We start from the raw sequence: 24,329 nt of genomic DNA, 5'->3' as shown, positions 1-24,329 counted from the left end.
GCACTGAATATTAATTCAACTTCAAAACCTCCAAAGTGTGTAAACAATACCATTTTTAGCATAAGTTTCTCTTTACTAAAGTGCCACTACCATGCAGTGAAAACCACAATTCATAATCAACTGAGCAAGTCAGCTTTAGGCTTTGTGATACCAAATAATTATAAAATAATTTGGAAGCTGCATTTGTTAAAATTTTACAACAAAGTGAAAGGGAAAATTTCAAATTTCATGGTTCAAATTCCCACAAAATGCCAATGCTGTTTTATATATTTGGTGCATGTTCTTATATTTGGATTTAAATGCATAGAAAATGATCAGGAAGGATGCACACTGACCTAACCAGTTTCCTGAATGACAAGTCTCAATACTGGAACTGTACATTATGGCAGATCTTATCTTTACTTGTTACTAATTCATTTAGAAAAAGAATGTTATGTAGTACTTGTGAAATGAAAAAAACAATCAGATCTCACAGTACACAGTTTCATATTTCTATTTTAGATGCATAGGCTAACCTCACCAGTCTCCCTATGGAACTCTTACATAAGTCAGTTCCCTCTCCGATACCCACTCTCTTTATCTTTATGTCAAGGACACCATTATCCAACATATCCAGCTCACTAAAATTTGAACATTCCTAGCATAGGTCTGGTGCATAAAAGGTACTCAAGAAATTTATGTAAGAACCTATCACCATCCAGAGGAGGCTATAAACATGGGGAGGGGAAATGAGTTGCCTAGGGTCCCCCAGCAGAGATAGCTACTTTGGTCTTCCCAGACCTTCTTCTCAATTGCTTCTTCTACAAGGGATACAGATTTCTTGTCTCTTCCAGGATGAGCAGACTTGTTGATCCTGAGCCAGCGGTCATAAATCCAGGATCTCTCAATGCTGAGCAAGCTGTGGGGGCCCTAAAAGCCCCCAGAGATTGACCATGGCTCCTAATCTCTTCCAATTTCCTTTTTAATGGAATGTTACTCTTAGATTGTAGAGAATGACTGCACCCATGAGCTCTGTTGAAACTGTGCAGCCGTATCGTCTGACCTGCCTCCCCATGAAGTCAGCAGGGAGTACCTTATTAGTATATTCATGGAGATCTTTTCAGTGTTAGTTCTACTCTTCCATTTTTATAAAGATAAATAAGGAGATGGAGGCTCCACTTGGATGCCAGGGGGAATAAGACATTCAGAGTCTGGAAGGCTGATTATTAGGCATCATGGCAAACCTCCACTCTTGTCTGCTCCCAATATACCAATGGGATCTTCAAACGTGATCCCAAAAGGGAACTTAAGAGTATGAGATCTTAGGATCTGAGGGAACAGGGGTCTTGGCTAGTTAGAAAGCAATGATTCCCAGCTCTGCATAAACTCTGAGAACTGTCTATCATACAGTTTCCCCAATAATTGTCCCTGCCTCAGCAGCTGTCTAGTGCCTGGACTGGAAGAGCCTTCCCTTAGCATATGCAGAATGATTCTCAGATTTCTTGAGCTCTTTCTCTGCTACCTCCCTCTCCAGTAGTCTCCTCCCCAAATCAGAGCTGATTTAACCACACTGAACTCTGAAACGTCTCTCCATTATTGAGCCAGGCTATATTTGGCATTTTCCCTACATATGCCGTATCAGGGCTTTTCTCCCAACAGGAAGCTGGGGACATCACAGGGATGTTTTGGTTTTTTTTTTTTCCTCTCTAAGGAATCAGTCACACAACCCCTAATGTCCAATTGCTTAAAAGTTGTTTAATATTTTTCCAGTTTTCTAGTTGTTTCATATATTGTGTCCAGTTTTCCAGTAGCTTAGAATGAGACAGCACTTTGTGCAAAAGTTCGTTTGTAGAACAATAAATCTTTTCAATAATTTTATACTTAACTCTGGCATAAAATATTATCCCATCTAGCCATTTAGTCAGCTAAAAAATTTACAAACACACTGTTTGGATTCTTTATTGGAGAGGGTGCTTAAGAACAATGGCTATATTTATTGATATACACCAAGAGAATGCCAAGAAAGATATGAGTACATTGATTTACACTCCACAAATATTTTATTTAAATATAGATTTTGTTTTACAGTTGAAAAAGACACAGGTGTTTAAGCATGAATATTTACAACATGTCATAATTATCAACCAAGTTGGGGTACATTTTACCTAGGATTATATAGGTTCCAGTAAGCAAACATATATACACACTATTTCAATGATAAAGCATACTCAACTCAGTGGTTCTTCATATTTATGCTTAAAAACAGTACTTTTAATTACTCAACTTAATCATGCTTTTCAAATTTAGATGCTATAGCAAATTGGTCATGCCTCTAACTGAATATTTTCAGTAACAATTTTGGTGTCATATATAAAACAGGAGTTTTAGTATATTTCCTGGAAAAAATATTATTTTCATTTCCCAAAGTGATTAATTTCCATTCAGATAAATCCTCTGACATATGATCAAAAATGAATCATTTTGAAAGTTGTGACACATTCAAAATTTTCATAAGGTGCTCCAAATATCTGCTGTTCAATGGGATGTGACTTTACTCTGGGTAAAATACTTCTCATGTTTATATTAAGTTTCTCCCCTGTGCTATTTCTTATGCAAACTGAGTAAGTGAAATAAGAAAAGGTTTCTGTACTTTCAGGATGTAGACAGGGGTTTCTTCTCTGTGTAGGTTCTTGAATTAATCAATTTTGAATTTTTGTAAAAGGCTTTCCCACATTTGTAGATTCACAGGCTTTCTCCCTTGTGTGTGTTCTCTGATGAGCTGAGAGGGATGACTTTTGGCAGAAGGGTTTCTGCCCTGTGTGTGTTCTCTGATGTACTCTAAGGGATGAATTATGGTAAAAAGTTTTGCCACATTCATTACATTTATGAAGTTTCTCTCCCATGTGAGTTCTCTGATGTTTAGTGAGACCTGACTTCTGGTAAAAGGTTTTCCTGCATTGAGTACATTCATAAGGCTTCTCCCCTTTGTGTGTTTTCTGGTGTACTCTAAGGGATGACTTCTGGGAAGAAGTTTTCCCACATTCATGGCATTCACAAGGTTTCTCCCCTGTAGGTATTCTCTGATGTACTATAAGAGATGACTTCTGGAAAAAGGTTTCCCACAATCACATTGAGTTTTTCCCCTGTGTGAGTTTTGTGATGCACGCTAAGTTTTGACTTCACAGAGAACCATTTTCCACATTCATTACATGCATAGGGTTTCTCTCCAGTATGAGTTCTCTGATGGTTAATGAAGTTTGGCTTTTGGGAAAATGTTTTCCCACATTCATTACATTCATAAGGTTTCACTCCTGTGTGTATCCTGTGAGGTACCATGAGGAATGAATTGTAGAGGAAGGTTTTTCCACATTCATTACATTCATAGGGCTTCTCCCCTTTGTGAGTTCTCTGGTGCACACAGATATTTGACTTGTCACAGAATTTTTTTCCACATTCGTTACATCCACATTCATTACATTCCCTTGTGTGTGTTCTCTGATGCACTATGAGGCCTGACCTATATCTGAATGTTTCCCTACATTCAATGCATTCATGTGGTTTCTACCCTGTGTGTATCCTGTGAGGCCTGATCTATTTGTAAATGTTTTCCCACATTCACTACATTCATAAGCTTTCTCCCCTTTTGTGTATCCTCTTATGAACTATGAGAGATGATTTGTGGCTGAGGGTTTTCCTGCAATCACTACATTCATAGAGTTTTTTTCCTATGTGTGTTTGCTGATGTTAAGGAAGAACTAGTGTCTGCCAAAAGGATCTCCCATACTGATTATTTTCATAGGGTTTCTTTCCTGCATATGCTTGCTGATAATGAGAGAGATTTGGTTTCTTGAAGACTTCCCCACCCTCATCACATTCAAAGGTGGTTTCTCCTTGTTGAGTTCTCTCAGTATGAATGGGAAGGGACTTCTTGCTAAAACTATTCTCACTCACATTACAATCATGTTTCTCTCCCAAGGGAACTCTATAGAGTTTATTCAGAGTTGACTTTTGTTGACTTTTCCCCAACAGACCTCCTCTCACAGTCATTAAATTCATAGCCATTCTCCCTTATGTGATTTCTATGATGGGCAAGAAGGGCTGAATTATTAGAAAAGGTTTTCACATTTCATGTACTTCTCCCATGAGTATTCTCTCTTATGGGTAATGATGTCTCCTCATGAAAGGCTTTCCCACATTTGTTACATTCAAAAAGCTGCTTCAGAGTTTGAATATTCTGATGCTGGAATAGGACCTCACTTTGACTAATGGCCTTCACAATTCTGTCATACACAAAATGTTCCTCTCTGGAATGAGGATTCCTATGCCTTATACCGAGGAGTAATTTCCCATGTGTATTTAACTGATCAAACTTCCTTACAATGGAGTTTCTATTACTAATAATTAATTCTGAAATATAGTGCAAGCTCATTCCACCTAAGTCAGATTTATCAGGTATTTTTCCATTCACACTGGGTTTGGGTTCACACTAAATATTTTTCCTAATGTTCTATTTCTCACCTTAGACAGTGTTTTGTTAATGAAATCAACTTTCCATAAAGGCTGGTCTTGGTTTTCCTGGATCTTCTCCATCAGGTCATCAACTTTCCAGAATTCTAGAAATGAAAATAATTTACCATACCTTATAATTGTTAACACATTTAATGTGAAAAGGGGACTTAATCTACAAATGCCTAGTATAGCTTGGCCTTTTGGCCTGAAAGTAAGCCCAAGGGCATACTTCTTGCTCCCCTAGATTTAGACAAAACAAACAGTCTGCAGTAGTGGAAAATGGGAGAGGAGTCCAGGAAAAAAAAACAGGAATTTGACACTTTAGAAATATGATCTTCAAAATTGAATAAACAGGGGGAGCACATGTGGCTCAAGTAGTTGGGTACCCTTTTCCCACATGGGAGGTCCCAGGTTCAGTTCCCAGTGCCTCCTAAAGAAGATGAGCAAGACAGTGAGCTGACGCAACAAGCTAACACAATGACCTGATGCAACAAGACGACATAACGAGATGAAGCAAGAAGGAGACACAAGAGACATAACAGCAGGAAGCAGATGTGGCTCAAGCAGTTGGGCACCCTCCTCCCACAAGGGAGGTCCCCGGTTCAGTTCCCAGTGCCTCCTAATAACATGGAGACACAGAGAGCACACAACGAACAGACACAAAGAGCAGACAGCAAGCACAAACGGGCGGGGGGGGAGGTTAGAAATAAATCTTTTAAAAAAATAAACAAAGTTAAATAAACAGAAAATATTTCAAACAAGACACTGCTTAGATGAATGCTTGAGACCTAAATGAATAATATGTAGACCCACAAGAAAAATTAGTAGGCAATGGTATTGAGGGGAGATATCACAATAAAAATTATATTTAGAGGAGGCACATCAAAATATGGGTGCTTCTCTTTTACTTCAGGATCCTCACTAATATATATGCTTTCAATCTCACCCCACTCTTTTTTTTTTAGATTTATTTATTTATTTAATGAGCCCCCCCTTGTCTGTTCTCTGTGTCTATTTGCTGTGTCTTGTTTCTTTGTCCGCTTCTGTTGTCAGCGGCATGGGAAGTGTGGGCAGCACCATTCCTGGGCAGGCTGCACTTTCTTTCACACTGGGCGGCTCTCTTTAGGGGGCACACTCCCCACGTGTGGGGCTCCCCTATGCGGGGGGACACCCCTGGGTGGCGCGGCACTTGTGCGCATCAGCACTGCACATGGGCCAGCTCCACATGGGTCAAGGAGGCTTGGGGTTTGAACCACGGACCTCCCATGTGGTAGACAGATGCCCTAACGACTGGGCAAAGTCCATTTCCCCACTCTTTTCTATTCTACTTACCAATGCCAAATAAAATTTCAGAAAGCAAAAATTTCCTCATGTTCAATAGAACAACCCTGTTGCCTGGAGTGTAATTTTCAGTCCAGCTCTGATTCACATGGAAATCCAATGTCCAAAGAAAGCACACATTTAGGTTATTCTTGAAACAAGATCAGATGCAAAGTTTTATTTGGCTATTATACCTTCACCTCTACCAGAGTTGTTCACTACTAACCTATCAAGGTCATCAAATCAAAGTTTCTCTATTTCTACCTGTTGATTTCACTCTGTCATAAATAAACTTATACCTCACATAATAATTCTTTACTTTGCAGGGAGATACACACACACACACACACACACACACACACACACACACACGTACTTCACCATTTCTGGTTTCCAGAAACGTATTTCAGCATTTCTGGTTTCATTTCCTGTGTGAATCTTAAAGAGAGCTTTCAACCTAGTTTTAAGAATATTTATCTTTTTTCTATTTATTATGAAAAGCTTTTCTCTGAACATGACAGCTATCTACATTGAAAACATCATTATCAGTTCTATGTTCAAGACCTACAACATTGAAGGGACCAAGAAATAAGACAGACACAAATCTGCCTTCTGACAGATAAAACCTTACAATTGAATCCTATTTGTGGTGATAACTATCATTCCTCATGGCTGCAATGACTACCCTTTACTCTCCACAAAGCAGACTTCCTCCAAAACTCTCTCATGCCTAACCACAGGCCTGCCCTTATATCCATCCACTGGGTTAGTAGTAAGCCTTTCAGTCAGCTTGACTTATAAGCTAGAAACCCTTCAAGAAATGACTACTGTTCTATATTATCCAAAACAAGCCTTCTCACAGAAGTTATCAATACTAACTATATCACGTTGTATACCATGACTCTATAAAAGCATTCCTTTCTAAACATAGAATTCTGAAATATTTGATGCTGCTTTTGTTATTTTATCACAAATACAACCTAATGTCCTGGCAGGTATTACCATATTTCCAATTTCCTTTGCACTCCTCTGAATGGATAATAAATCACTCGGCATGTACAAGTAAGTGGGTGCACCAAAGTTACTGGGAAAACTGCCTCAAAACACATCTCTCAGACTCACTGCCACCTTATATCTAATGATTCATAAGCTGAAGATTTTGACCTGAGCATGCCAATTTATAGAGTTCCTAGGTTTCTGAATGAATAAATATGAAAGAACTCTCTCTTCCCAGGCTACACAATAAACAAAGTAATCATCAAATATCTATTATATGTTACCTAGCAGAGGAAGGAAGAGTAAAAGAGATGTCCTTCTTTTGGGGATATCAAAATTTATGGGGGAAAAAAGCCTTAGGCAAGAAACACATCTTGTCAAGTATCAAAATTTATGACCAAATTTTAATTTCTTAAAATGCCAGTCATTAAGTGGACACGATTAATATAGTCAAAAAATATTTCACGAAGAGAATAGAAAACGTGAGCTCAAACCTAAAAAGTGTATAAACCAACAAAAACAAGAACTTAGCAATAGGACTACTATATGCCAGGTATTGTTTTAAGCACTTTTCATGCATTGGTTCATTTAACTATGGACAGGCAAGACACAATGGAATAAGAAGTGTAAATAAGGGAGGAATAGTATGTTTGAGAGACATCAAGAAGACTTTACCGAACAGAACTGAGCTGAAATTTCAGACACCAGAGAAAAATTAATTTAGGCAGGCAAAATGGGGCCATATTTGATACTCATCAAAGAGGAATTTAAATTTGATGTGTTAGGTATTAGGGGCAGTCTTAGACTTACCCTGTCAGGCTAGTCACACAGAAGCTTTACAGTCTAATTCATATTATACATTAGAGGAATCAAAACATAAACCTAAGTGTATGGATCTGCTTGTGAGTGATGTCAGGTGAAAGTGAGATTCTGAAGGATTTTGAAGTCAGTTTACAAAGGTGAAACAAGAACTGCAAGAGAATGGCAGAGATGGAAGATTTAAAGGAATTTCATTTTTGTCAGTTGAAGTACTTCTAATGAATAAAAACCTAATAAGTAAATAGAATGTGAGAAGAATTTTCAATTTGTGAGATATAATTTTAGCTTTTGCTTTGTTGAAAATGTAGGAATCAGAGCCCAGGAGGAATTTACTGTAGGAAGGAATAGTAAGGGGCTCCAGAGCAAAGGGACCAAATAAGATTGTGACATAATTTGGGAGTAACAGGCTTCAAGTCTTGTAAATTTATGAATCACTGAAGAGGTACTATAAAGAGAGACAAACAGAAGGTAGATGAGATGATTTCTTCCATCCACTAGATGAGCCAAGCTTTGTTCCAGGCACAGAGTATAGAGTTCTAAGCATGGCAGTCAAGATGTGAACAAGCACTTAGGGAAGAAGGGTCAAAGAAGCTAATGGTTAATCCTCCAATCCAAGGGAGGAGAGATGAAGGACACAGAAGAGCTTAAAAGAAATTCTGGCGCTCAGTATGACTGCAGGGATTAAGGAAAGGTTAGGAAAAGTCCCTATGGTTCAGAAAACAAACTATTTCACAGAGAAAAAGCATGAGAGAGCAGAAGGAAACACAGGAGATGAGATCTACTGGAAGTCACATCTTGGAATAACAGAATATAATCACCACCACCTCCACTCTCTCTACCCATATTTTAACATTTGAAACCCAAAAAAATCATGCATGCCACACATGTGTATATTATGAAGTATAAAAATCAAATAAAAAATGATGCAAAATTTAAAAATTGTTAAAAAGAGGAATAAAACACAAAAAAAGAAAAAAATGAAAAAAGAAAATCAAACAACAATGAACCCACAACTCACTTAATGTTACCAATATCCTCCAATCTACATGCGAACACCTACCTATCCTATCCCCCAATCCAGAAGAAACCCTATTAAAATCAGTGATTTAGCATTCTATTGCTTTTTGTTTTAATACACATATTGTTTTCCTATATGTATTTTTGAACTTCATTAATATGGAATCATACCATATGTATATTTCTAGAATTGCTTTTTTTTTTTAAACCAGGAAGTCCCAGGGATCGAACCTGGGACCGCCATATGGTAAAAGGGAGCTCAATTTCTTGAGCCACAGCTACTTCCCTAAAATTGCTTTTTTAAAAGATATTTTATTGTCTTTTTTTTTAAAGATACATAGATCGCACAAAATGTTACATTAAAAAATATGAGGTTCTCATATACCCCACTCCCCACCCTTCCACACTCCTTCCACATTAACAACCTCTTTCATCAGTTTGGCACTTTCATTGCATTTGATGAATACATTTTGGAGCACTGCCACACAGCATGAATTATAGTTTATATTGTAATTTACACCATCCCCCCCCCAGTCCATCCAGTGGGTTATGGGCAAGATATATAATGTCCTGCATCTGTCCCTGAAATATCACTCAGGACAACTCCAAGTCCCAAAAATGCCCCCATATTTTACCTCTTCTTCCCAGATGGCCAAAGTAGAAACAACCCCAGGTAGTGGTGCTCCTGAGGGCTATGGAGACACACAGGTCCCTACGGTCACGGCAGATGGCTCTGGAGTTCAGTGCCTTTTCAGTGGGCCCTACTTTGGAATTTGTGCTCCTGAGTGTGATGGAGTTGGGACTCAGAAGTGACCTCTCTACACACATCTCTTCTGTCACTTTTACTGAACCTGTGGTTGGCGCTGGGGTTGGTGTATACTCAGGAGACTTGAATCCCTGTACTGTCCATGTGCCAGCTGGGCTCTGAGCCTCTGCAGAGCTGCAACACCTACTCTACAGTCTGTAGGACTTACCTAGAATTGCTTTTTATTTCTTTTTAAGTAGCAACTTTTTCTTTAATGGTTAGTGCATATTTTAACAGCAATGGTGAGAATGGAAAATCACCTTTTCAGTCACAGTTATATTTGGTGTTTTTTCCCTTTAAGCATAGCATTCATTCTTAGAGGGTTTATTCATTGTTTAAACATTTACTGATCAGTTATTGTCTGGTTTGCTTTCAACCAACTATTTTTTTAATAGATTGTTTCAAAGTTAATAGATCACATAGAACATTACATTAAAAAAAAAACTTGAGGTTCCCGTATAACCTACACCCCACTCCCCCAACCCCATCATTTTTGTAAATTGTATTTTTTGAAGATACATACATCACAAAAAAGGATACATTATAAAAAATATAAGAGGTTACCATATATCCTCCATCCCCCCAGAATTGCTTTTTAATGCAATATTTTATTTCAGATCCATTCACACTGTTGCAGCACACAGCATGGATATATTACAACATAGTCATCAACCATTCTGCAAGTAGCCATTCACCAGGGAACCTGTTATTTGTCATTACAATGACACCTCAGATCTGTTTTTACATATTTCCTGGTATCTCCAGCATATACACCTAGAAGCATAATTGCTGAGTCAGAGGGAATGGGCAGGCTCAGCATCATATGGGAAGTAGGACTGTTTTCAAAGTGGTTGTGTGTCAAGCTTATGAAAGAGTTTCTGGTGCATTTGGTATTCTAAGACTTCTTAATGTTTGTCCTTTTGAGACTGTCTCACTGCAGTCTCAGTTTGTGTTGCCTTGATCACAGTAAAGTTGGGCTTTTTCTTATATAGTCATTATTAGCATTCATGTTTCTTTCAGACAGAAATGCCTACTGTTTTTCAATGGATTGCTTGACTCCTTATTAATTGCTCATTCAATAAATATTTATATTAAGTGGCTAGTTCATTTCAAGCATTGTTCTTGGTACTGCATATATATCAATGAAGTAACTCAGACAATTTTCAGACAAGAAAATAATATAGTATATGAGACTGTTTTGCTTGATGAAGAGAAAAACAAAGCAGTCAAAAGGAAACATGGATTAACTGAGCATAAGATTGCAATTTTAAATGGGATTGTTAAGGAAGGACAACTTTTTTTGTATTTCACATTTTAAAGCTTTCATATTTACCTGCTAATACAGCTGGTATTACTGTTTGTTTATGGCTGAGTTGGAATCTGATGACATTTTTAATTCCACTTTCCCTAACAGTATTTACTGAGCAATGCTGACATTCCTCAGTTTCTGTCACAGTCAGTTCAGCTATAACACTAGTTTTGAAAGTACTTATTTGTTCTAAAACAACTGATATATTAGGGAACAACTTGAGCATAACTCAAATTCTGCATTTGCTTATGCAGGATTTCATCTTCAGAAAACACTAGGTGAACACAGAAAACTGTACCAAGCTGAACAGCGCCCCAAAGGAATACATAAAATGTACACATGCACACATGTCAAACATCTCAGTTAACTGTGAATTATGAACTACATGCATCCATGTATGGTATTAAAACTTTGTCTGATTTCAGAAAATCCTCTACCAGTTCAAAAAAATTTGCAATCCTTTCAATACATACTACCACCAGCAATGGGAAGATCTCTTTAACAGTAAATATTTTTTATGCTATTATGTATACCTTAAACATTTAACAAGTGTAAAACTCTGCTGCCACTTTTATTAAGTTTCCAGTCTTTTTTTTAATGTGTCACTGAAATTTTTGACTTTTGTCTCTCTCACCTCATTTCTCCAATATAAGTTATCTGGTTTTTACTGTACAATTTTGAAAAGCACAGCAAATTTTAAGAATGCATATGACATGTTATAGCAAAACTGACTATACCAAGTTTCTGACGTGCAGGTCCTTCTGGCTTATGATTCTGCCCCACACATCAATGCAGACAAGTCATTGTCTTAGAACAATGTCCACAAAAACATCAGGGTAGAGAAGGCCAAGGGTCCATCCCTCCACAAAAACAGTGAATAAATAGGTAAACACTATGAGAATCAACTTCATCAGAGCTCTAGAACTAGTCAAAGGTCTACAGCAACTAGGCAAAGGTTAATTAAGAATCTTGATAGGCAACTATAACAAATCTACCATAGTTATGAAAGATGTTGTTAATGGGGGCAACTGGGGGGTGGTGGTGTATGTGGGAATCCCCTATACTTTTGATGTAACATTTATGTAATCTAAAGCTTCTTTTTAAAAAAAATGGTAGGGGGAGTCTTTAAAAAAAGAATCTTGATAGGAAAGCTTTGTGGCAGAAAGATTAAATCAGAGTTAAATGAAACAGAGAACAGAAAAATAGTTGGTTCTTTGAAAACATTAATAAAATATATGAGGCAAGTAGACTTGGCCCAGTGATTAGGGCATCCGTCTACCACACGGGAGGTCTGCGGTTCAAACCCCGGGGCCTCCTTGACCCGTGTGGAGCTGGCCCATGCACAGTGTTGATGTGCGCAAGGAGTGCCGTGCCACACAGGGGTGTGCCCCGTAAGGAGAGCCACCTGCGTGAAACAAAGTGCAGCCTACCCAGGAATGGTGCCGCACACACGGAGAGCTGTCACAAGATGATGCAACAAAAAGAAACACAGATTCCCATGCCGCTGACAACAACAGAAGCAGACAAAGAGGAACATATAGCAAATAGACACAGAGGACAGACAACTGGGGGGCAGGGGGAGAGAAATTTTTAAAAAAAGAAACACAGATTCCTGGTGCTGCTGCTGAGGATAGAAGTGGTCACAGAAGAACACACAGCGAATGGACACACAGAGCAGACAACTGGGGGAGGGGGTAGAGAAATAAATAGGAAATAAATCTTAAAAAAAAAAAGAAAAGCAGGGATGTTTTAAAAAATAATAAAATATATGAACATTTAGCTAAAATGACTAAGAAAAAAGAGAAGACTCAAATCTCTAAAATCAGGAATGAAAGTGGGACATTACTACTGACTTTCCAGAAATAAAAAGAATAATATGAAAATACTATGAACAATTTTAGGCCAACAAAGTAGACAACCTAGATGAAATCAACAAATTCCTAGAAAGATACAAATTAACAAAATGGACTCAAGAAAATAAAAAATACAAATAGATCTTTACTAAGTAAAGAGATTGACTGGTAATCAAAAATATTCAACAAAAAAAGCCCAGGAACAAATAGCTTTACTGGTGAATTCTAGGAACATGTAATTAATATCAGTCCTCTATTCTTTTTCCCAAAAATAGAGGCACAAACACTTCCCACTCATTGAGGTTAGCATTGTCCTAATACTAAAGGGAGACAAAAACATCACAAGAAATCCACAGACCAATATCCCTTATAAAGTTATATGCAAAAATTTTCAACAAAATATTAGCAACCAAATCCAGCAGTATAGAAAAATGAAGATAAATAAGGAAACAGAGTTTGAAAAATATGATAAATGAACTAGATTTAACAGACATTTATAGAGTATTACACCCCAAACAGCAGTATAACATTTTTTGCAATAAAGTTTAAAAGACTGGAATGATACACTTTTTCTGATCATAATGGAATGAATCTGGAAATCAAAAGTGGGCAGAAAAAGGGAAAATTCACATATATATGGAGATTAAGCAGCACACTCTTAAATAATCAGGGGGTCAAAGAAATTGCAAGAGAAATCAGTAAATGTCTTGAGACATGAAAATGATAACACAATGTCAAACTTCTGGTATACAACTAAGGCAGTGCTGAGAAGGAAATTGATAGCCCTCGATGTTTACATTAAAAAAAAACAAAAACAAAGAGCTAAAAATGAAGACCTAACTGCACACCTAAAGGAACTGGGAAATGAACAGCAGATTAATCCCAAACCAAGACAAAGTGGGAAAAGTAATGAGCAGAACAGAAATAAATGATATTGAGGATGATAACAACAATTAAAAAAAAGAATCAACAAACCAAAAGTTGGTTTGAGATCAACAAAATCAACAAACCCTTAGCTAGACTGACAAAAAAAAGAGATAACATCCAAATAAATAAAATTAGAAATGAGATGGGAAACATTACCACTGATCCTACAGAAATAAGAGAGATCATAAGAAGATACTACTAACAACTCTATGCCAACAAACTAGCTAACAGACAAAATGGACAAGCTCCCAGAAACACACCAACAACCTACAATGACCCTAAAAGAAATATAAGACCTCAACGAATCAATCACAAGAAAAACATCTCCCAAAATTGAAAAGCCCAGAACCAGAAGACTTCACAGGTGAATTCTACCAGGCATTCAAGGTAAACTACTACCATTTTACTCAAGCTCTTACAAAAAAAATGAACAGGAAGACATGCTACCAAACTCATTCTTTGAAGCCAACATAACCCTAATACCAAAATCAGATAAAGATACTACAAAGACAAGAACATTACAGGCCAGTTTCTCTAATGAATATAAAGCAAAAATCTTCAAAATATACTTGCACACCAAGTCCAAAAGCACATTTAAAGAATTGTATATCATAAGTGGGTTTTATCCCAGATATAAAAGGGTTGCTCAACACAAGAAAATCAATTAGTTTTATTTCAACATTAATAAAGAAGAAAAATCACATGATCTTCTCAATTGACGCAGAAAAGTCATTTAACAAAATACAGCACTTATTTACTTATTTATACAGCATCATTTTTTACAAAAACACTCCAAAATATAGGAATAGAAGGAAGCTTTCTCAATATTGTAAAGTGCATAAAAGAAAAACCCACAACTAGCACTGTACTCAATGGTGAATGACTAAAAGCTTCCCTGTATAGATTGGGAACAAAACAAGGATGTCCCCTGTCACCACTGATATTCAATATTGTGTTAGAGGTTATAGCTAGAGCAATTAAGCCAGAAAAAGAGATAAAAGGCACCCAAATGGGAAAGGAGGAAGTAAAACTTCCATTATGTACTAATGATATGATCCTATATCTAAAAAATTCTGAAAAATCCACAACAAAGATACTAGAAGTATCAAGTTCAACAAAGTAGCAGCATATGAGATTAATATGCAAAAATATACAGCATTTCTATACACTACGATGAGCAATCAGTAAAAGTCAGTAAAAAATATCCATTTATAATAGCAACTCGAAGAATCAAATATTAAAATTAAACTTATCTGAGGACATAAAAGGCCTGTATTCAGAAAATACAAAATATTGCTATAAGAAACCAAAAAAGAACTAAATAAATGGAAAGACATTCCATGTTCATGGACTGGAAGACCAAATATCATCAAGCTGTAAATTCTGCCCAAACTGATTTCCAGATTCAACACAGTCCCAATAAAATTCCCAATGGCTTTTATTGCAGAAATGGAAAAGCCAATTATCAACTTTATTTGGAAGGGTAAGAGGCTCCAAATAGTTAAAAACATCTTGGGAAGCGGACTTGACCCAGTGGTTAGGGTGTCCGCCTACCACATGGGAGGTCTGCGGTTCAAACCCCGGCCTCCTTGACCTGCGTGGAGCTGGCCCACGTGCAGTGCTGATGAGCGCAAGGAGTGCCGAACCACACAGGGGTTTCCCCCGCATAGGAGAGCTCCATGCACAAGGAGTGCGCCCTGTAAGGAGAGCCACCCAGCATGAAAGAAAGTGCAGCCTGCCCAGGAATGGTGCCGTACACATGGAGAGCTGACGCAGCAAGATGACATAGCAAAAAGAAACACAGATTTCTGTGCCGCTGACAACAACAGAAGCAGACAAAGAAGACGCAGCAAATAGACACAGAACAGACAACCGGGTTGGGGGGTGGGGGGAAGGGAAGAGAAATAAATAAATAAATCTTAAAAAAAAAGGCAATTAAAAAAATAAAAATAAAAACATCTTTAAAAAGAAGAATGAAGTTGGAGGACTCTCACTTCCTGACTTTAAATCACATTACTCAACTACAGTGGTTAAAAAAAAAACACAAAAAAACAAAAAACCCAGCATGGTACTGGCATAAAGACAGATAGATTGACCAATGCAACCGAACTGAGAACTCAGAAATAGACCTCACATCTATAGTCAAGTGATATTTTGAAAGGCTGTTTTAAGCACATCCAGCTGGGCCAAATCAGTTTATTCAATTAATGGTGCTGGGAGGACTGGAGAGTCATATCCAAAAGAAAGAAAGAGAACTTCTATCTCACACCTTATACAAAAATTAACTCAAAATGGATCAAGGAACTAAAAATAAAAGCTACACCATAAAACTCCTAGAATAAAATGTAGATAAACATCTTCAGGATCTTGTGGTAGGCAGTAGTTTCTTAAACCTTAAACCCAAAACACAAGCAATGAAAGAAAAAGTAAATTGGATCTCATCAAAATTAAACACTTTTATGCTTCAAAAGACTGACAAGAAGGTAAAAAGGCAGTCCACTTAATGGGATAAAGTATCTGGAAACCACATATCTGATAAGGGTTTGATTTTCATATCTTATAAAGAGATCATACAACTCAACAATAAAAGGGCAAGCAATCCAGTTATAAAATGGGCAAAAGACTTAAATAGGCATTTTTCCAAAGAGGAAATATAAATCACAAAAAAGCACATGAAAAAAATCTTCAATACCACTAGTTATTAGGGTAATGCAAATCAAAACCACAGTGAGATGTCATCTCACAACTCATATATGGCCATTAATTTAAAAAAATGGAAAACAAGTGCTAAACAGGATGTGGATAAACAGGAACACTCCTTCACTGGAATACAGAATGTTGCAGCTTCTGTGGAAGTTAGTTTGGCAGTGCCTCAAGAAGCTGGATATAGAACTGCCATATGATCCAGAAATCTCATTACTAGGAATATATTCAGAAAAACTGAAAGCAAGTATGTGAACTGACATTTGCACACTGATGTTCATAGCAATATTCTATGCATATGAACAACTATATTTATTAGCTAAACAAAATGTGCTATATGCATACAATGGAATATTATTCAACTGTAAGGAGAAATGAAATTGGGATGCTTATGAGAACATAGATGAATCTTGAAGACATTATGTTGAGTGAAATAAGCCAGACACAAAAGGACAAATATTGTATGGTCTCACTAATGTGAACTAAATAATGAGTAAACTCACAGTGGTAAACTCTAGAACATAGGTTAGGTTATGAGGAGAATGTGGGTTGAGAATGGGAGCTGATGCTTAATATATGTAGACTTTTTAGTAAGGTTTCTTGTAAAAGTGTAGAAATGAATAGAATTGATGGTAACATATTACAGTGGGCATAACAAACACTGATGTTTTATAAATGTGATTGTGGCTGAAAGAGTAGTCTGTGGACATAAATGTCAATTGAAAGGAAGGTAGAAATAATCTAGGGAATGTGTAACAGTGATTTCAGTGGTAGGTGAAGACTGAAGTTAACAGTATTAAATGTAACAAATGTTCTTCATTTACAAAGTTAAGAATAGGATGATACACAGGAAAATTACAACAAATATAACTTCTGGACAATAGTTAACTGTACTATTGTATTATTTTTGCAGCAATGGCAAAGAAGATATTTCAATACTAAGGGACAATAGGGGATAGGCAATTTTTCCTTCTGGAGTAATGAAAACATTCTAAAATTAACTGAGGTGATCACAGCACAACTCTGATGAAAATGAGAACCACTGAGTGTACAATCTGAATGGACTGTACAAAGCATGAGACTGTATAACACAAGGAATTCTGTGGCAGAAAATGGTTTGTGGTTAACAAAACAAATATGAGAACATTCTCTCATGAACTATAACAAACTTATAACACTAGTACAGGGTGTTAATAATCAGGTGGGGGGAGTGGATGTGGCTCAAGTGATTGGCACCCGCCTCCCACATGGGAGGTCCAAGGTTCAGTTCCCACTGCCTCCTCAAGAAAAAAAAAAACAACAATGAGTAGACAATGAGCAAAAACAACAAGAAGAAGCTGACAATAAAGAAAAACAATGAGCAAAAAGACCAGGGAGCCATCTTGGTGTAGGGGGGAGGGGAGGGAATAAAATAAAATAAAATTTACTTAAATAATAATAAAAATCAGGTGGGTTGGGGGAGAATACAACAAATGTAAGATATGGGCTATAGTTAGTAATATTCTGGTGATATTCTTTCACAGTTTGTAAAAAATATTTCACAACAATGCAAAGTTTTGGTGGTGGGGTGATATTTGGGAGCACTGTATGGTGCTATGCATGTTTGTTTTGTAAGTTCACAACTTTTATTATACTATATATGCTCATTGTTTATGTATGCTCATGCATGAATGATCTACTTCAATAGAATTTTATTTAAAAACTACTACTCTATATCATGATCAGAAATACAAAGGTGGTCCAACCGATGCAAGTCTATCAATGTAATATACCATGTTAATAGAATTAAGGGGAAAAAAAAAAACATGACCATGTCAATTGATATATAAAAAGCATTTAACAAATCCAATAACCTTTTATGATAAAATCACTCCACAAATTTGGAAAAGAAGGAAACTTACTTAACATGATAAAGGGCTTCTATGAAAAACCCACAGCCAACAACATAATTATGGTAAAAGACTAAAAGCTTTTCCACAAAGATCAGGGATAAGCAAGGATGCTTTCACCATTTCTATTCAACACTGTACCCGAAGTTATAGCCACGACATTAGGCAAGACAAACAAACAAAAGGCATCTAAAACTGGAAAGGAAGAAACTAATCTATCTCTATTCACAGATGACATGATTACATATTTAGAAAATCATAAAAAAATCCACAAAAATTCTATTAGAGCTAGTAAACAAATTCAGCATAGGTGCAAGATACAAGAACAATATTTAAAAATCAGTTGTATTCCTACACACCAGCAATGGAAAATCCAAAATGAAATTAAGTGAACAATTCCATTTATAACAGCATCCAGAGATTAAAAATATTAGGAATAAATCCAACTAGTGAGGTGTGAAGACTTACACATAGAAAACCACAACGTATAAAATGGCAATATTCCCAAAATTGACCTCAGATTCAATGAAATCCCTATCAAAATCCCAAATGCCTGTTTTTTAGACATGGAAACACTAAGCCTAAAATTAATACAAAATTGCAAGGAACCCTGAATAGCCAAAACAATCTCAAAAAAGAAAAAAAAGTGGTAATGGCATAAACATAAACATATCAATGAAATAGAACTGCGAATCCAGAAATAAACCCACAGGTAAAGAATTATTCTTAGAACAAATGCGTTGAGGTATTTGGATATCCACTTGTAAAAGAATGAAATTGAACCACTACCTCATACCATATACAAAAACTAACTCAAAGTGGATCAAAGACCTAACTATTATAATATAAATATAATGTAATATAAAAGCTAAGAATATAAAACTCTCAGAAGAAAACACATGGGTAAATCTTCATGACCTCAGTTCAGCAATGGCTTCTTATATATGACACCAAAAACTTAACAAAAGAAACAATAGATATAAATTTGACTTTATCAAAATTATACTTTTCTTCATGGAAAGCACACTATCAAGAAAGTGAAATGACAACCTCGAGAATGGGAGAAAATATCTGCAAATCATATTTCTAATAAGAGGCTAGTATCCAGAATATAATACAAAACCAACTAAAACTTAAAAACAAAAAGACAAATAACCCAACTTAAAAATGAGCAAAAACATGAATACATATTTCTCTGAAGAAGATATACTAATTTTCCAATAAATACATGAAAAGATTCTAAACACCATTTTTCATTAGGGAAAAGCAAATAACCACATTGAGATACCACTGCACACCCAACAGGACAAATGGCTATAATAAAATAATTTTTTAAAATGGAAAGAAACAAGTGTTGGTGAGGATGGGAGAAATTGGAACCCTCATTTGTACATTGCTGGTAGGCAGATGAAATGGTGCTAACACTGTGGGAAACAATTTGACAGTTTCTCACTCAGTTAAACACAGAATACCAATGGTCCAGCAATTCTACTCCTAGGTATAAAGTGAAAACTGGTGTTCAACTAATAGTTTGTACATGAATGTTCACAGCAACATGTGGAAACAATACAAATGCCCAATGGATGAATGGATAAACACAATGTGGTACATCCATACAATGAAGTACTTTCCAGCCATAAAAAAGGATGAAGTACTGGTATATGCCAAAACATGGATAAACTTTAAAAACATTATCTAGATGAAAGAACTTGGTCACAAAAGGCCAGATATTGTATGATACCATTTATATGAAATCTCCAGAAGAGCAAATCCATACAGAGAGACCAGATTAGTGGCTGCCAGGAACTGGGAGAAGAGGGAGCTGGAGAATGACTGCTTGATGGGTATGGTATTTGGGGGGGGGGAGTTCTACATATTCTGGAATTAGATAGCGTTGATGGTTGCACAACACTGTGAACGTACTATGAATCACTGAGTTACATACTTCAAAATGGCTAAAATGTTAAACTTTATGCTAGTGAATTTTACTTCAAGAAATTCAAATTCTTAACTGCTGAAACATTAAAATAAATCTTGACATATTTCTTGTTTCTTATTTTTATTTCATACAAATTTTAGAACTCTCACATTACATGGTAACAACGAACAAATTAAATCCTAAACAAAACAAAACATGGTGGTTTGAATTACTGAATCTACAGGTAAATTTCAGAGTGGACTTGTCATTACAACATGTGCTTTAAATCCACATTTACATTTCCTTTAAGATAAGTTTTTCCTATTTTCTCCATTAAAGGTCTTGCTATTGTAAATAGTTTAAATTTTGCTGAACTGTGTTTTCTAAAGAATATTGGTGCTTAAAAATGTAATAGATCAATTTATCTTTATTAAGCCAACTTGCTGTATGTTCATACTATTTTTAATCATTTGTCTACAGATTCCTTTATTTTTTCATAAGAATAACCATAATATCTGTATATGAGCTTGATTTTCCATTGTTGTAAAACACTTATTAATTTCATTTTTGGCTTATTACTCTGGGTAGGATCCCCCAAAATTATTAAATACAAGTAGTGAGTGTGGAGATCAGATTTTTCTGATGTTTGATTTGGGATCCTGTCTCTCTTTTTGAGACTGAAGAAGTCCCCTTTCTATTCTATTTTAGTGAGATTTTTATTAAAAATGGGTGTTGATTTTTACCAGTTTTACTTACATTAAGATGACAGGGGTTTTACTAAAGTATTAATGAGGTAAATTACAATGAAATACTGTCTCATGTTAAATTACCTTACATTGATAGAGTGGAGCCTACTTGATCATGCTTTATTATCTTTTTATTTTTTAACTCATTATTATATAAAATTTCCTGTTAGAGATTAATTTTGGAATCTTCCATTCTTGTTCTTACCTTGTAAGATTTTTTTTATAAGATTATATTTATTTCAAAGTAAGTTCTGGATAGTGTTTATTCTTATTCTAATCACTTGAAGAATTCACATGATATTAAAATTATCTAATTCTTGAAAATATGGTAGACCTTCCCAGGAAACAATATTATAATATTGTTTTCTTTCTGGAAAGATTTCTGAACAACTGATTCAATTCCTAAAATATTTTAGCTTTATATTGTTTTTTTCCTAGAAGTTTTTCTACTCTAAGTTTTCAAATTTAGTAACATGATGGTGTTCAGAACAGTGGCTGAGCACCTGCTTTACATGTATGAGGTCCTGGATTCAAACCCCAGTCAATCCTAAAAAAAAAGAAAGAAAGAAATTATTAGGAAAGCACATGTAGCTTCCCATATCCAAGGTCCCAGGTTCAATACCAAGGACCTCCTGGGGAAAAAAAAATTCTGTTATGACACATTTTTAAATAAAAACAAAAGCACAGTAAACAGTATAAAGAATGCCCATGAACCCCTCACCTACTCTCAACCATTATCTACGTTTTGTTATCTGTGCTTCATCTATCAATCCCCCAACACACAAATGTGCATTTGTTGCTGGGAACATATTAAAGCAAATCTTATCCAATTCATCCCAAATACCGCAGCATACATGAGAGAATGTGAGTTGAATAGAATAAATTCACCAATATTTATTAAAATTATTCTTATGGGCTAGAACACAAACATGATCAATTATACATTTTGTAATTCTTTTAAATATTGACTCAGAGTTCTGTATACACTGTTTTAAGATTAGCAATTTGTACTTGAAATTTCCTAGATTTTTATTAAAGAATTTTATTTTTGATTTATCAATAATTGAGAGGGGGATGTACTGCAATAGAATTCATTATGTAATTCTATCAAGTTTTATTTGCACCTATCATTTTGGGTCTAATAATCTATCCCAATTGTCAGAGTCTTAATCAGTGACCCGAGGGTATCAGGAATGAAATAAAGAGAAAAGGGGGAAGGAAACAAGGAGAAAGAGCAGAGAGAGAAAGAACAAGAGAGCTGGGATCAGAGGATCTGTGAGTAGAGACTCAAACAACTTTATTACAAGGGGCTCTTATATACCAGTGTATGTGTCTACAAGCAGGCCCACAGCAGCCTAAATGCCATTAAGCATAAACATTAGCATTAACATAGTGTCCGAGTGACATCAAGGAGCAACACTTATTAACCATCAACATTACCTATAGTCTAAAGAATTTTCTTTTTAAAAAAATCTTATCTCAAGGTGCAAAGTCTAAGTGTTCTATACATTACAAAAGGTATGAGCTCATCTTTTCCTTCAGCCTTTAACAGCTTCAGCCCATTTGCTGGGAACTCCCAAATCACTGCATTCCTTAGGTTGCAAGGGTAGTCATAGAGACAGCACGTCTCTCCTTGAGAGGCTACTGTGCCTCAGTTTCCAACATTTCCCCCTTTTTTAGTCAAGGTGACCGTGCCTGTCTTAGGTTGCCCTCCTCTAAGGGTCTTACCCATCATTGACTACCGTCCAAGCTCTTCAACTTGGGGAAATTATTGAGGTGCTTTTGCTAGCACCAGATTATTCACATGTCCCATGGCTGTTACGCTTTGCAATTTTCTTTGAAAGCACTGTCCGGCACGGGTGAGAATAATGAGCAACAGAACAAGTATGATTAGCACTATTCCTAAAGCTGACAGAAAACTCTGTGATTTCCACCAATTTACTGGATTAAACTTATTGAAATGAGAAATGAAATCATTAAAGACATATCCTTATCATCAGCTACATTAATCTGATTAAGGGATTTCTAATTATCTTTTTCTGTAATTCTTCTATTTCTATTGACATATTACCTTTATGACCTATCAAATGATTCTACTATATCTGATTTATTATATGCAGAGTCAAAGAAATTACTTTCATTCCAACCACACCTCAATCCCCTTAACAAGTTTAAATTATACAATTGATCTCCAATATGCAAAACAGCAGATTCTAAATTATTAATCCAATTATTTAACTGTTCATCAATTGTGCTTTTGGCTATGCCACAAATCACTACCATTTTTGTGCCAATCATGCACGTATTATTGAGTCTGTACTTTCACGCAAAGCTATCATAGCAGTAGCAGAAGCTGTAATGATTCCAATCAGTCCCAAAATGCTTATAATGAGCAGTCCAATAAAGCATTCAGTCCATTTCAAGAATTTTTATGCAGCAATAATTGACTTTCAGAAGATGACTGCCAAATGAACATCATTCTCACCAGTATCCAGATGCATTTTCTTCTTCTGGTCATGGCTGTTGTTTTTCCATCCTGCAACACACTTCCTGATATGTATACAAGGTACCATTTTCATAAAACAGTGGAACATTCTTAATAGTTATCTTACCAGTTATGAAAGCAAATGGATCTTCGACACAGGCTTTAAAATGGTATGTTTAAGGATCAAATGTATTTCCCAGCCATTCATACGGAGGGGCAATTCCAAAAATTATTTTCCACAAATTCTTTTGCAGGTTATGACTGAGTGCCATTGGTCCAAGGGGCCGGTATCCATTTTCCTTTGTGACGGTAACAGTTCCTGCCACAATAGTATAAGAGCACACAGGCCCAAAATCCATAGGCAGACAAAAGCTGCAAGTTCACAGTTCCAGAATGTGTAAAGTTCATGTGATGTATGGAAGCAATTGAAAAATTTTTATGATTAAAGTTAAAATTGCCACAGGTTTCAGTAAAGTATTTTAATCTCCAGCCATATTTCCACATTTTCCCCTTTTTGTTTTAGTAATGAATACAGCTTCAGTGGGTTTGAATAGTGCATCTGAGGGCTCATTCCTCTCAAGAGCAGGAGGGCTCTGATGTCACAGTCATTGGAGTAAGCAGGAAGGAACTTACGGGGGATGTTTATTAGCTGTTGGTGAGTAACCATAATTGCTGGGCTAGGCACCACAAGGTTTGGTACTCGATGATGTTCGCCTTTCTGGTAGAGCCACTCTGCCTTTTCTCAGGTTTCAGTTGTAGGCCCAGGATCTTCACAAAGGCATCTGCGTCAACAGTCTTAAAAGGGATGTTAGAGGAGTGGCAGGGACATGACAGTCGCCTGTTACTACCAGCAGGTATCCTGGATTTTTTTTCATAATCTGAGGGTGATTTATAAAAGTCCATCATTTCTGTCTTGTTTTCAGTATTTGCAATCTACCCCTGGATAGGGATGGCCATCTTTAGAGTGACCAGACATTATTGGGTTAAGTCTTTCACTTTTAGCAGGGTCTCCCATGCTGCATACAATTGCCTTTTATATTGCACTTTTGACCTT

At 36.2% G+C, this 24,329-nt stretch overlaps 1 pseudogene; it reads right to left on the bottom strand.

The window, feature by feature from the left end:
• Window positions 1-1,940: 1,940 nt before the first annotated feature.
• Window positions 1,941-24,329, bottom strand: part of LOC131278916 (putative zinc finger protein 487) — a 59,066-nt pseudogene continuing 36,677 nt past the window's right edge.

This window comes from Dasypus novemcinctus, chromosome 6, assembly GCF_030445035.2.
Source record: "Dasypus novemcinctus isolate mDasNov1 chromosome 6, mDasNov1.1.hap2, whole genome shotgun sequence".
NCBI classification, from domain to species: Eukaryota; Metazoa; Chordata; class Mammalia; order Cingulata; family Dasypodidae; genus Dasypus; species Dasypus novemcinctus.
The sequence above is the reverse complement of the archived record's forward strand: the minus strand, read 5'-3'. Positions and strand labels throughout refer to the sequence as shown.